Below are 14421 nucleotides of genomic sequence, written 5' to 3'. Positions count from 1 at the left end.
AGGTTCCATGATGTTTGTGTTCATAGTCCTCCTTCATCTTAAGATTCTCTTCTGACTTGATGGATTCCATACCATACATTAAAAAAAAAAAATGTATTAAACATGTTGTTATTTTTATAAATTTATTTGCAGTGAGCATTTTATTTCAGGTATGTCATTTATGCACTCTCGATGAAATGGTGGGTGCTTGCATATTCTTCAAACCAAAAAAAAAAATTAGACAGTTTTGTTCTTGAGCGCCATCTAGTTGTACTTTTGTGTAACTTCAGCAGCTCCAGGCACATGAACAAAAGCGCAAATCTCATCGGTCTGCCAACCCCTCGGCATAAAAAAAATAAATTGACGCTTAGGCATCATGCGTTTTACGCGTGGGTGTGAACACTCTCATTGACAGCCATTGTGGCGTAAAGCAGGCCTTTAGGCACATGCAAAGAAATCCCATAGAGCAAAGATGCCTTCAAAAATAAAGAAAATAAATGTTTCTACATTTAAAAAAATATTATAAAGAGCAGTAAACAGTAATAAACGAATGTCAATATTTGGTCAGATTACCCTATGCTTAAAAAAAAAAGAGTAGTCTCAGGTACAATGTGTGCAATTTTATAAGGAAATTAGCTAGTGAGTTTTATTGAGCGTCTTGCAGAACCAGCCACGGTTCTTCTGGAGACTTTGACCGTCGCACTCGCTTCTTATTTTTGCAGCGAAACCCAGCAGCCTTCATTATGTTTTTTGTCTGAAAAGTTTCTCTTACGTAATACGCTGCTTTCTGACATTACTGACATACAAACATTTTTCTGCATCGTTTCATTTTGTTCTGGAAAACTAATGTTTGGAAATCTAAAATGTTTTTGTACGGACTCAATCGTTTAGAAGCCATAAAATGATCTATAACAAAGTTTGTACTGAAAAAATAAATAAATAAATAATAGGGTGCCTAAGACTTTTGCACAGTACTGTATATACGAAAGAAAAACAGGAGGGAAATGTCAACTAGGCTTTAGAATAGATTATTAGGTTGTACTGTTGGGGGTGGGGGTGGGGGGGATGGGGGAGGTCACCAAGTTTCCTTTCCATAATCCTTTGCAGCCACTTCAAAGGTGGCATGAGAGTGTCGGACATCAGACTTCATCTCAAGACGATTTATTCTTCAGTCTTTCATTTTGAAACCAATTAGTCTTTAATTCAGCACATAATCAAATGGAGATGAAATAGGAATTGATTGAGATGCCACTCAGGCACAACACTCATAAGCGAACCACTAACAGCCGTGTCCATTAAGCATCCCAGCTTTACAGAGAATAATATCTGTATTGTTTGTTTGCAGATCTTTAAATTCCTTCTATTTAAACCATATGACACAGGAAACAGAAGGTGTGGGTTATGATTCGAGCGTTATAATTACCAGTGCATTTCACACATTTGATGAAATGCTGTAGGTCAACACACTGTGAAGAACAACAATAAAATAAAACAGCAAATGATCCTCGATAGAATTTTTAAATAATTAGACTAGAATACCGCATTGTTTTAGATGCAATGCCTTCTTCATTAGACCAGCAGGCTGGAACTGATCCACTCATCAAATTATGATGGATTTTAATTGTCCATAAAAAAAAAGAGACTATTTTTAGTCTTAAAAGAAAAAAGTCTTAAAACTCAAGAGTTCACAACAATGGGAAAAGAAATCTAAGCACTCTGCAACACCAAGGCCTTTTCTATTACTACATGTCATGATGTGAGAGACATGAATGCATGATTCCACAGTTGAGGTGCCATTTGTGTCTCACTCTTATTGCATTTACACACACGTGTGTATATAAAATAATAGTAAAGGACATTTCAAACACAGGTAAAGTGTCTTTCACAACAACGTATGTACATAACTATCTAAAATACTTTAATAAAGCCATCACATTTGCCTGTCCACCTACAACTACACTTATCTTTATATTTAATCATAAAACTACTTTAAAAAATGTTTTTACTTTTACATTGAAGTGTAAATTGGGCGCACGGTGGCTTACTGGTTAGCACGGTCGCCTCACACCTCCAGGGTCCGGGGTTCAATTCCCGTCGGGGCCATGTGTGTGTGGAGTTTGCATGTTCTCCCCGTGCTGCGGGGGTTTCCTCCGGGTACTCCGGTTTCCTCCCCCAGTCCAAAGACATGCATGGTAGGCTGATTGGTGTGTCTAAAGTGTCCGTAGTGTATGAATGATATGTGATTGTGCCCTGCGATGGACTGGCACCCTGTCCAGGGTGTACCCTGCCTTGTGCCCGATGCTCCCTGGGATAGGCTCCAGGTTCCCCGTGACCCTGAAGAAGGAGTAAGTGGTAGAGGATGGATGGATGGATTAAAGTGTAAATCCTTCTAACTTGTCATGTTTAGAACGTCCTTATACATGAGTAATATATTATAGGTTATGAAAAATGTCCATTTTGGTTCATTGACTCAACACTGTTAGTTGAAAATATTCACCCCTATTAAATATTTGGAATATTCCACAAATTACATGTTGAACAGGAAGTTGAATCATCTGAATTACCTGAAGATCAGGGGAAGATGAAAAATAAATCAGTTCTCTCATTGTTTTAATGATTATTGATTGGCGAAATCAATCTGAAATTACAACCTTGTTACCCAAATTATAGAGGAAATTAATTGAGAGAAAAATGGATTTAATTAAAAATGCATTAAAATACAATTTAATAAATAATTAGAACGTCTTTAATGTAATTAGCATGGATGTTAGCAAGCTACTTTTTTTTTTTTTTTTACATTTTTATGCTAAAATAAATAAATAACTCAGCCCTGTTACTTACAGGAATAAGAACACAATACAGCCATTTTCCACAAATCAATCTTGTAAAAAAAAAATTAAAAATAAATTATGATAAAAAAATAATAATAATGTTTAAGTGCATGTTGTCTTTTGATTCAATGTTTATAAAATGTTAAGAGTTGCTAGATGTAAATAGCATTGCAATCATGAAATATCCAAAAGAGGAAAAAATATAAAGGTAAATATAATTAATTCCCTCCAAAGGTGACAAATAAGGATTTTTGTCATGCATAAATAAAATATTCAGATCCTTTTGTCTGCATTTGAGAAGACATTACTCAGCGACACACCAGTTCTGCAGCAAATTGAACGGAAATGAGCGATCCCTGTGAAGTGAGGCCGCTCTAACAATATGAGATATGACTCAGCATACGTAACAGTGCTGCGGATCTCGAGCGAGACTCCCACTTAATATGCAGTCAAATGATGATGAATTAGCCGTGCCTCAGGCTCCGGGTCTTCATTTCTTCACAACGCTGAGCTGTAGCTGAGAGCTGTGCTCCACTGTGCAAATCCACTCTGTTAGAAAGAACATGTGGTCAGTTTGAGTAAACAATACACCCAGCATCAGGTGCTGTGCTTAATGTTCAATCGAGCCTCTCTTTGGTGACGGTGATAAGATCTTCCTTCAGCCACCGGGGCAGCGATAGCGATCTCCCAAGCCTGTGTTTAGCCTTTAGGTGGAAAAGAGATTATCCACCGTGGATGAAAAGCACTCAGCCTTTTATAAAAGATTTTCTTCCTAATCGTTCAAATAGGAAAAAATATTATAGTCAAGCTGGCGTGCTGTAGAGGGTGGGCTGATCTGATAACGGCCATGATTTCAATGTCATTCGTTTCCTGTCTGTTGTTTTTAAGGAAAGGCAGTACAGGTGAATTGGTGTTTTGTTTTTTTAAACAATAGATTCACAATTAATCTTTGTCAGTTGATTGTTAATTTTCATACAAGTACAGTATGTTTTAAATATGTTTTTTTATTAGAAGATTGTATTTTTGAATTTTTTATTTATTTATTTATTTTTACAAACGTGTACCTACTTATGCAAATGAAGCTTCATCTGAGTAATATTTGGATACCTAACTTCAGAATTTCTGCTCTTTTAGTGACTCACATTATTTGACTCGGCTCACCAATATGAGTCGACTCTTTTGATTCCCAAATGGCTTATTGATTTTGTTGTTGTTGGTTTGTTTGTTTCTCTGTTTGTTTTCATAAACTGGACACATTTTTAGATATTTCGTGATTGTGAAGTGATTTTTCTTATTGCGGCTGAAATTTTCATTAACAAGATAACATTACTTTCCGCGGGGGGGCGGGGGGGGGGGGGGACCCTGTGTAGGATAAGTGGTACAGAAGATGGATGGATGGAAGATTTGCATTGCAATTTACAAAATCTATTAAAAGGAAAAAAAAAAAAAAAAAAGGGTAACCGTTTACCTCCTCCTAACATTCACCTAAAAGAGCCGACTCATTCGGTTGCGACACATCATGACCGGATTGCTTAACTCAAACTCCTGATATTGGTAGGTTGTTTTTTCATACTTATTTTCTTTCATTTTTTTGCACCATAAGCTTTAATATGACTGGTGATGAATTTGTATGTTTGCTACTTATCAAGCAACCTATATACAAATGGATTTTGGAAAATGTATGGATATTAGGAAATTTGTCATTGTTAGACATTCCCTTATTTCCTACACGAATTCAGCTAAAGACACATTTCATGTTTTCTCTTTTTAAGATGCAGTTAATGCCCTTTAAAAAAAATGAACAAGCACAAAGATATGAAATGCTTAATTGCTGAGGAAGAAGTACACATCTCTAACTCTAAACTATCGAAATACAAACTGTTGGGGGGGGGGGGGGAGTTTTATATAATGCATTTTTATATAATACATGTTTAGATTTTCTCACATCTTCCTCAAACTTTTAACAACACCTATTTTTGCTTCCAACTTTCACTCCTACACTGACTGACCCATCATATCCACACAGGCAAATTCTCTGGTAAAATGTACCATTTCTTCTTCTTTATGTCTTTCTTTTCCCCAGTGATAACCAAGTAAAGCACCTTTCAAACGAACCAAATCTAATAAATGTAGCTGCAAATCTGACCCCAGAACCAATTCCAAAATATAAGTAAAAAGTTCTTAAGCTAATACATTTTGGTTTCCTTCTACACACTAAGGGTCCTTTGGATGTTAACAGTTCTAGCTTTCTAGAAGTTCTACGGTAACCACAGTGAATAAAGAACAATCTTTTAATTTACAAGGACGTTTACAGGTGAGCAATTCTCATATATTTTTTCTTCCCCCCAGATCTGCAATTGTCAACCATGGAATGTGGGACCAATTAAGACTGGACCATGGGAAAGAATTTTACTTATCCTTATTCATTCAAGAAAAGTTTGCCGGATATGGAAACAATCAAGAAAGACAAAACCTACATGCAAACACAATCAACTTAGGTATTGGCTCTATTTACTTAAGCAACTGTGAAAAGATCATTTTCTAATATTTTGCAGCAGCTAAGCACATATAAAATAATGAAGTATGCAGATTGTTTTAAGCAATGTTCTTGTCCTTTAACAGGAACAGCACCACACAGTTGAAAGGATGTGGCCAGAGATCAGTAATAGAGTTAATTATCCACTCAAGTCAGCACTAGAGCTAGTTGACCAGGAAATCTTGGACATGGAGGACAATCTTGTCAGATACTGCTTCTCCAACTTCACGTGCCTTCTTGGCATGAGTAGAGTTGTGCAAGCTTGGAATGAACACAGGATTCCAGGTATGCTGAAAGAAACTTTATTAAAGCAAAAGCAAGAGTTGTTTAATACCAACCATTCTAATTTGAACTTATTGCTGCTCTAGGGAAAGGCATTCCCAATGTGTTGGCAGACGGTGGATGTCTAAAGAAAATCCATGAGGATTACTTTTCATTTTGCACACGTTTTAATTCAACCTACATCGTACCCTGCTCTATTGACACTAGCTAGCTAGCACTTCATGACATTTACATTAATGGCATTTGGCAGACGCTCTTATCCAGAGTGACTTACATTTATCTCGTTTATACGTGAGCAGTTGAGGGTTAAGGGCCTTGCCCAAAGGCCCATAGTGGCAGCTGGGGCAGCCCAACAGTGGCAGCTGGGGCAGCCCAACAGTGGCAGTGGTAGTGCTGGGGTTTGAACTCATGACCAACTAGTAGCCCCCAATGTCTTAACCACTGAGCTACCAATACCCATATGATGCTTTTAACACCTGCAGTAATTAGATTGTTAATAAGTAGCACCTGAAAAAAAACTCTCGGTGGACATGTCATCCTCCCTTATTGTAACCCTCTTGCTCATAATGATCGTCTCTGAGGGAAGCCAACGTGTTTACAAAGCGCACGGACCGTTTACGCTCGTTTTTCAGTTAATTAAATAACATCTGGGTTAAGCAAGCATGCCACAAAATGAAAAAAACTCAAAAATTAAGACGCCAAAAAACTATAAAATGAGGCATATTTGAAATCGTTTGCATTTTTGAGCAAAAGTGGGTTTTAAACATAGTTAATTAGTCATTTAATTTTCAATATTAAAGCAAAAATTTAATGAAAGCATCGTCGTTTGTATTTAGTTTTTCAATTTTGAAACCAAAAATGAATGAACGTGACCGACACAGACCGTTTTCTCTCCATTTCTTTTTATTTGGTGGAATTATCAATTTAACCAGCAATTGATCATCTAAACTTTCTTCCTTTTTTTCTTTGTTTCTTGTTGTTCATTCTTTGTAAATAATAATAATTAAAAAATTGTCAACAACCTAAAACAGAAAAATTAAGATTTTTTTTCTGTTGAAAATGCAGGGTTTCTGGGGAAAAAAAAAGTACAATAATAAAATTTATTTCAGACATTATGCTGCATGCTGGGAATGAAGGAAGCGTTAATGCTGTGTTCTTTCACTTTTTAGGAAGAGTACGCAATGTTACACGCTAATCTGTATGCACATATGAATTATAGAAAGCATGACTCATGCTAACCCACTAGCGTGTTTTCCTCAGGAAGCTCTACAATGTCGCCCACAACTCCATATTGCAATATTGGAACAATGGGCTTTAGCTCTGTTATCACCTCAATGGGCTGAAAACTGTGCTCTCTGAGCATCACAATGTAACGCACCTTGTAATATTCTAATATTCTGAGTATAAAAGTCGTCCAAGCTCGTCTGCGTGGTGCTGTGGTTTAAACACACACGTCAGACGTCCTCGTGATGTTTATCAGCGTCTGTGCGCCGTCACCATGGTAGCAGCCGAGGCGTTTCTGATGTTGTATGACTGCTGAAGAAATCCGAATGAGAGCGCTGGGCTGTGTTGCTATGGAGATTCGTTTTCTGGCACTTTAACATAACCAGAATAATAGGGACACAAAAACCAGTATTAAATGAAATGCTGACATATTGACATATGCAGCGTTTAATCGATAGAACTGGAACCCTGGTGTGTTTTCTCCCTCAATGTGGCAATCACACTCGGGTCCTATAGAGATCTGCGTGAACACAATTGCAGTGAGAAAGCGATTCGACTCGATTCGATTTGACTCTGAATCGACTCAACTGCAGGAAGTGAATCAAACATGCCGTGTGTTTAGGATTTTTGGATTCATCCTTTTTTTGTAGATGAGAGCTGCTAAACCGACACAAACTGAACCAACAGACAGAGATGTGTTTCCGTGTGTTCTGAAGATTTGGATTAAAGAACAATTAGAAAAAACAAACTCTGGATGTATACAATTACCAAATCATTATTTACTGCTGTGCTTCATTATGTGCTTGATTGATTTTGAGATTTCTGCATGTTTTGTGTTTTTTTTTTTTCTGATCAATAAATGAATGAACTTTTTTATAAGTTTTATAATGTTTTCAGCTCTACACACCCCTCAGCCAGAGTTTCTCTTTTTTGAACCAAAAGTATAAATTTTTGCCCATAAAAGTTATATGTAGAACCTTTTTGTGGAGGAACCCTTAAAAAAAAAAATATATATATATATATATATATATATATATATATATATATAAGAGCACACCATCTACAGAATTATACCAACAGATGTTTATCTAAAAATATTTTTTAAATTTGTTTGTTTATTGTTTACTGCAAATTTTTTTAAATAATAATAATAATAATAATAATAATAATAATAATAATAATAATAATAATAAAATTAAAAAATCTAGAAATATTTTTATTTGTCAAGATTTCTATCCTTTTTACAACTGGACTACATAACAGTGCTTATGTTATAAAAATGCTAAAGTTTCATTATTTGCCAACATTTTTGAGATAAGTGTTCACAATCTTGTTCAATTCCTTCTAGTTTGAAAAATAGCTACTGTTTATTCTTTAAACCCGTTCTATTTCTGCAAGAGCTTATATGTTGGTGTGTGTTGTACTGGACAACTTCTGATGCTCCACTTTGTGAAAAATTCTTGTATTTCATTTTAGAAAATCTATAACAAACCCTCTGTACTACAAAGTGGCAGACTCCTGAACTGGTGCGCTCTGTAGTGAAAAGTGACTTGTTTCAGGTTTATGGGAATACGTCTACTGCTGTTTTTCCAAAACTGAACAAAAAGTAGATGTTAAGAAACCACATGACATGCACAGGGAGTATGGGAACGCTTGAGAGAAGATGGCAGTCAGATGCAGGTGAAGCAGTAATGTGTATTTATTCTCCACGTAAATAAAATGAAGAAATAAAGTGTCATAAAGTGAAGTGTTTGTCTTTGGACCTGTTTACCAGCGACAGCATGTGTTTACCGAGGTTGTTAAGTGCTAATCTGCTGCCTACGTTCTGCTGTAAATAAAACATCAAACATTGCTGATGTAACTGCATTCAGTCCACGACAGCTCGGCTTCTGCTTCTCTTAGATTTTATTTATTTATTTATTTATTTATTTATTTTTTCCCCCCTGAACTGCTGCAAGGCACTTTGGTGTGAGTGGGATACAAAAACAATAACAACAAGAGGATCTGATAGCTATTGCAGCTGTTGAAGATGCTGTAACAGTGTCAGAAAGATCAGAAAAGTAAGAAGCACGGTTTCTGATTTCAGATTCACAAAACGAGTGTGTCTTGAGCAGCATGCTTTTGTCCTGCGGCTATTTTTCACAATCATCCCACTTCCACAGCCAATAATCCCAATGAAACTGACAAGTGATTCAGAATCCTGCGATAATAAAGCTGAGATGCCATTAATTAGGTGGATTTCTGAACAACAGCTAAGCCGCGTACAGTATGTGGTAATATATTTTTCACCCCCTTTTTATTTATTTATTTATTTATTTAAACAAGTTTGTACACTAATGATTAGAAGGAATTGAGAGAGAAACTTAGACAACCTAATTTTAAGGAATAAAACATGTGGATGTGTGCTGTTATAGGAAAATAATCAATGACAGGACGGTTAAGATGAGTTACTGTTAACACCCTGAAGCTGATTATTTTCCATTAAATTCATGTTTTATTCCTCGTGTACCACAGCAATGTGCCAACAGTTACAGTTTTTTGCAGGGTTTTGTTTGTTTGTTTGTTTGTTCGCTTCACGGTCAGACTTTTTATACACTACATTTAATGTTGTCTAACATTACATGTAGATTATTTAAATCCTTTAATCAATGGATCAGCTGATCTTTGTTCTTAAATAATATCCAGAGCAGCGCTTGCATGATAAAAATCATCATTTATCTTCATCATTTTCATTAAAGTTCAAATGTACTTTATAATATTGTACAATAAGTGTGTGAACAAGACAGAGATATTAGCTGTGTGTTGGGCCAGAGCCATATCTCCCTGTAGATCTTGCCTGGCTTCCCACTGAAGCTGAACAAGCTTGAGCCTGGCCAGTACCTGGATGGGGGTCCTGGTATTAGTGAGGCCACCGGTGGGTGCTCACCCTGTGGTCTGTGTGGGTCCTAATGCCCCAGTATAGTGACAGGAGCATTATACTGTAAAAACAGCACTACCTTTTTTCACTGGTGTCCTGGCGAAATTCCCCCATTGGCTTTTATCTATCATGGCCCCTTAATAATCCTCATCCCTGAATTGGCTACATCACTCTCCTCTCCTCTCCATTAATAGCTGGTGTGTGGTGGGCGTTCTGGCGCGCTATGGCTGCCGTCGAATCATCCAGGTGAATGCTACACACTCGTGGTGGATGAGGAGATACCCCCCCCCCCTTCCCGACCCCATACTATGTAAAGTGCTCTATAAATGTAACTATAACTAACTAACTAAAGATGCTCCGTTTATGCAGCGTGTGTGATCCATCTCTCCTACAAGTGTAAGTACAACTGGTGTGTGAGTGAGATGGAGCATGACGCTAGCCTCAGCGTGTGTCTGTGGAGCAGAGCCCCTCTGTCTTTGTCTTAGTTCAGTGCTGGGTTATGGCATCACTGCAGGGTGTGTGTGTGTGTGTGTGTGTATGAGAGCAAGAGAAAGAGAGAGACTGTGTGAGTGTGAGTGTGAAAGTGGTGATTAATCACACTGTCCTATGTTTGTTCCACACATGCTGTGCTTTGAGTGAACAAGATTTTACAGGACACGAGAGCCGACCATGTCCTCGTAGTCACTCTTTAGTGTCCAATTTAGATCTCTTTCTCTCACACGCACACTTATAGCGTGAAATGAACACGAATAACTTAACAAGTAGGAGTGTAATGCAATGCCACAATACCAGTATCTATATCTGCATCTGTTTATTGCTCCTCATATTCTGTATATCTGTATAACATCTGGATTCACCACCGATCCACAAGCCATCGCTTCCTCGATGTCATTTGTCGAACTCGGAGTAGAGGAAACCATTGCGAGTTCAGAGGACTTTCTAATTTTTAGTCGGAGGACTGAAATTACAAGTTAAGACCTTTAGGCAAATGTAGCATAAGAGCTCAGTCACCCAACTTCTTTACAATGTTTTGCCTTTACATTCTATTTTTTATCCCCTTTTGTCCTTTATTGCTCTGTTTGACCGATCATTTGATGATGATTCTGCCTGAATTGTTCTTTTAATCTAATTGAATCACCCACTCCTGTGGTCTTCCTATGTTTAGCCTCCCGTCAATGTCTCCGAGTCTCATCATGGCTTGCTTTTTTAAGGTTTGTCACTTTTTCCGCCGTCATGTTGAGAGATGACAGACTCCAGATGCCAGTACCTCATCTATAATTAACTCTAGACCTTTTGTTAGCTCCGTAATTACTCAATGACCCACATCGACGAATAAGATGGCAGACAGCCACTTATAAATCAGGGCAGAAGCTCTTAGGAAGAGCAAAATCTCTCTGGGAGGTCTTAGAAAGTGAATTGCATGTGATAGAAGAAGAAGAAATCAAACAGCGGTGGTGTATAAGGGTGTGTCTGAAGGGCAGGAGGATGCACAGCAGGGGGCTGCGCATCAGGATCTGGCACAAGCATTGCATTAAGCAGCAGGAGCAGAGAGCCATAATGGCAGCGTAAAGTGCTTAATGCGCTAAACATAGTGCAACTGGGAATCCAGCTATGATAGCTTAGCTAACAACAGAGAACCAGAAGTGAACGCTGTTCGCAGCACGCTGTAAGCCTTTAAGCAAAAAATCCGAGGGATGCTGTGGAACTTGTGAAATTCTCGATTCTGATTGGTCAGAAGGTGTTGACAAATTTCCTAAAAGATCAGTTCTGGCAGTACTTGTACAGCTGCAAGGTTTATCTTAATGCTCTCCTTGTAATATGTTACATTAACTTATACAGGGATGTAAGCAGAATTTACAGAATATAATCTTTGATATTGTGAAGTTTTATGTGAGGAAACATTTATTTATGGAAGGAGTCTCCAGTGTCAGCACGTTGGAACTGTCTTTTTTTTTTTCTGACACGAGAACGTCTTCAGGATAGATTTCTCTGTAACTTCAAAAGAGAGGAAACAAAGAAAAGTTGATGATGGGATGACTGTTATAACATACAGTAGGTGAGAACAGGAACAAACCTTTTTATGGCTGTTCCACAACATTAGATGTAACTATAAACGGATAAAGAGTTTGACGTGTCATTCTTGAATGAATAAAAAATTCTAAACATTAGCAAACTGCTGTAGTGTCAGATGAATAAAACAATTTGTGATGTGGTGTTATTGGAAAATAATCCAATTCCAGCTGGAACAGTAACTCTGCTTCATCACAACACACCATAGTTGATTTAATTTCCGATAATAGCACCGTCTAAGTGTTTTATTCCTTACTTATCTTCTGAAGAAATTCTTCATGGAACCCTCTCTGAAAGGGAAATCCTTATTGTAGAGTTATACATATGAGTTCTAAGAATTTACCCAGAGGATCAAACCAAAGAAGCCATTAGGAACCCATAACCTTTTACTTAAATAAGATTGTACTCTGAGGTACTTTACTCCTTGCCTGTAGAGAGGGAGAAAAAAAAAACAAAACACAGAGTCTGGTCGTCTCCTGGATGAACAATAGCTGTACTGCCAACATGGTGTAGGAAGCTATAATTGTGATGAGAACCTATATTTCTGGGGGGAAAGATAGAGAGAGGCAAGCTCCACAATCCCTGACTAATTCTTCCTCCCTTTCCATACCTGCCCTGAGGAATCTCTCAAGCATAAACAGAGAGAGAAAGATAGAAGCATGTCTGGCACCTGTGGGGCCTTCACAAGCCTCTGCCAGCACTCTCTCTCTCTCTCTCTCTCTCTCTCGCTCTCAAAACACTTTTCATCAAGGAAAATAATGAGCAATGAAGAAAGAAATCCGAACAATAGTCTAAATAAAGAGCATAAACAGCAGTAGAACTCAGGCGAGCGAAACAAAAGTCTGAAAGCAAATTAAAGTCTAAAAAGCTGAAGTAAAAAAAAAAAAAAAAAAAAAATCACTTGAGGAGGAATCTGCAAATTAAATAGTTTTTTTTTTTTTTCATCAGGTGAGTGAAGTGGCAGAACACTCGATCTAAAAAAATAAACAGGACCCTTGAGAGATCTGTGGTTACTGTAACCTGGTGTTCACACTAGCAAGCAATAAAGGTACAGGTGACCAGTCATGCACAACAAGGAGCCACAATTTCAGCAAGTGACATGTGAGTTGAGTTTCTCAATTCTACGCAAATTAGATTGGACCAAACCTATGGCGTGTCTGGTCCAACGTTTCTTCAGTTTCCCACTCACAACTTTATTTCTTACCTGCAATCAGTTCCCATTTATTGTTTGACGTGCAAAAATTAAAAATTGTAAACATTTATAACCATCGTTTCATCTCATCTTGCCATATACAATGTGTATAGAGACAAAGAAAAAAGCTTGGAAAGAGGTAGCAGACATCATTGTGTCTCTGGTGAATGTACATATCTGCTAACGAAGCTAATACAAATGCTAGCACATAAAATTTCTCATTGGAACTGAAAAAAAAAATGCTGGATGGTCGATTCACGTTGAAGAGCACTAACAGTAGTGCTTGCTACAGTACATGTCCACAAGAGATAAACTACAAGCGACACAAATGCAAGGTAAGGCTTATGAAGCACAGCATAGAACTCTGGGATCCTTTATATGCTGGATGAATGAGTCATGATTTTTTTTTTTTCTCCCAGTCGCCATTCTTCAGAAAATGGCCTGTATGATTAGATGGAAAAAAAGAAAAAAAAACGTATCTGTGGTTTGTGAGGTGAGACGTGGTGGTGGGTCAGGTTCAGCCAGAAGCAATCTCGAAGAGTGTGTCCAGCTCATCAGCCCAACACACTCGGCTGAATCAAGAGAGGTGCGACAGCTCATCTCAGAAATAACCAAAGTCATCAGGAGGCGCCAACAAAATCAGAACGAAAGCCAACTTGTGAATCAGGTGGCCAAAGATAACCTTACTCGAAGAGATGAAGGTGTTATAGGGACAAATGGCAGAATAAAGGAGGAGGATATTTCCACCCGGAGCTCTTTCTTACCCTTGTGTGTGTGAGTGTGTGTGGATGACATCCTGCAGGTTTCTGTACCACTTGTTCCTGGTCCACTTCACATATTCATTCACTGTCTTTCACACCACCGTGTCAAGTATCTTTACAGTACATCAAATCACAGTAAATTACAAAAATGGGAGTAACATCCAGCACAAAAAGCTCTCCAGGCAGCCTGTATTTCTTGCTATAGAGGCTAGAGGCTGTTACGTGCCCATCTAAACACCTCAGAGGGCTTACCAGGCTGTCACAAAAGTACAGAACATTTTCCCCTACTTATTATTCCTTACTCTGGGAAATAGTTTGCTTCTTTTTCGAAAAGAAACAAACGTCCTGTCCTGAAACCAAGAGTGGCAGAGATGCCCTTATTTCTAACCGTATGCAAGCAGTAATGTATCGTATTCAGAGCATTGAGCAGCAAAGATGTAATACTGAATTTGCACACATTAGCATAAAGACATCATATATAACTACAGAATTATGTGCTACTCTGACAGTTCTTCTCATTTCTTCTGTTTTTGTGTATGTCTCATACTAAATTGTTTCAGAAATGAAAACAAAATCTAAAATAAAACAAAGGCAACATGAGTAAACACAAAATAGTTTTTTAAAAGATA

This window comes from Ictalurus furcatus, chromosome 16 (assembly GCF_023375685.1).
Source record: "Ictalurus furcatus strain D&B chromosome 16, Billie_1.0, whole genome shotgun sequence".
Taxonomy (NCBI): domain Eukaryota; kingdom Metazoa; phylum Chordata; class Actinopteri; order Siluriformes; family Ictaluridae; genus Ictalurus; species Ictalurus furcatus.
Note: the sequence above shows the minus strand (reverse complement) of the source record.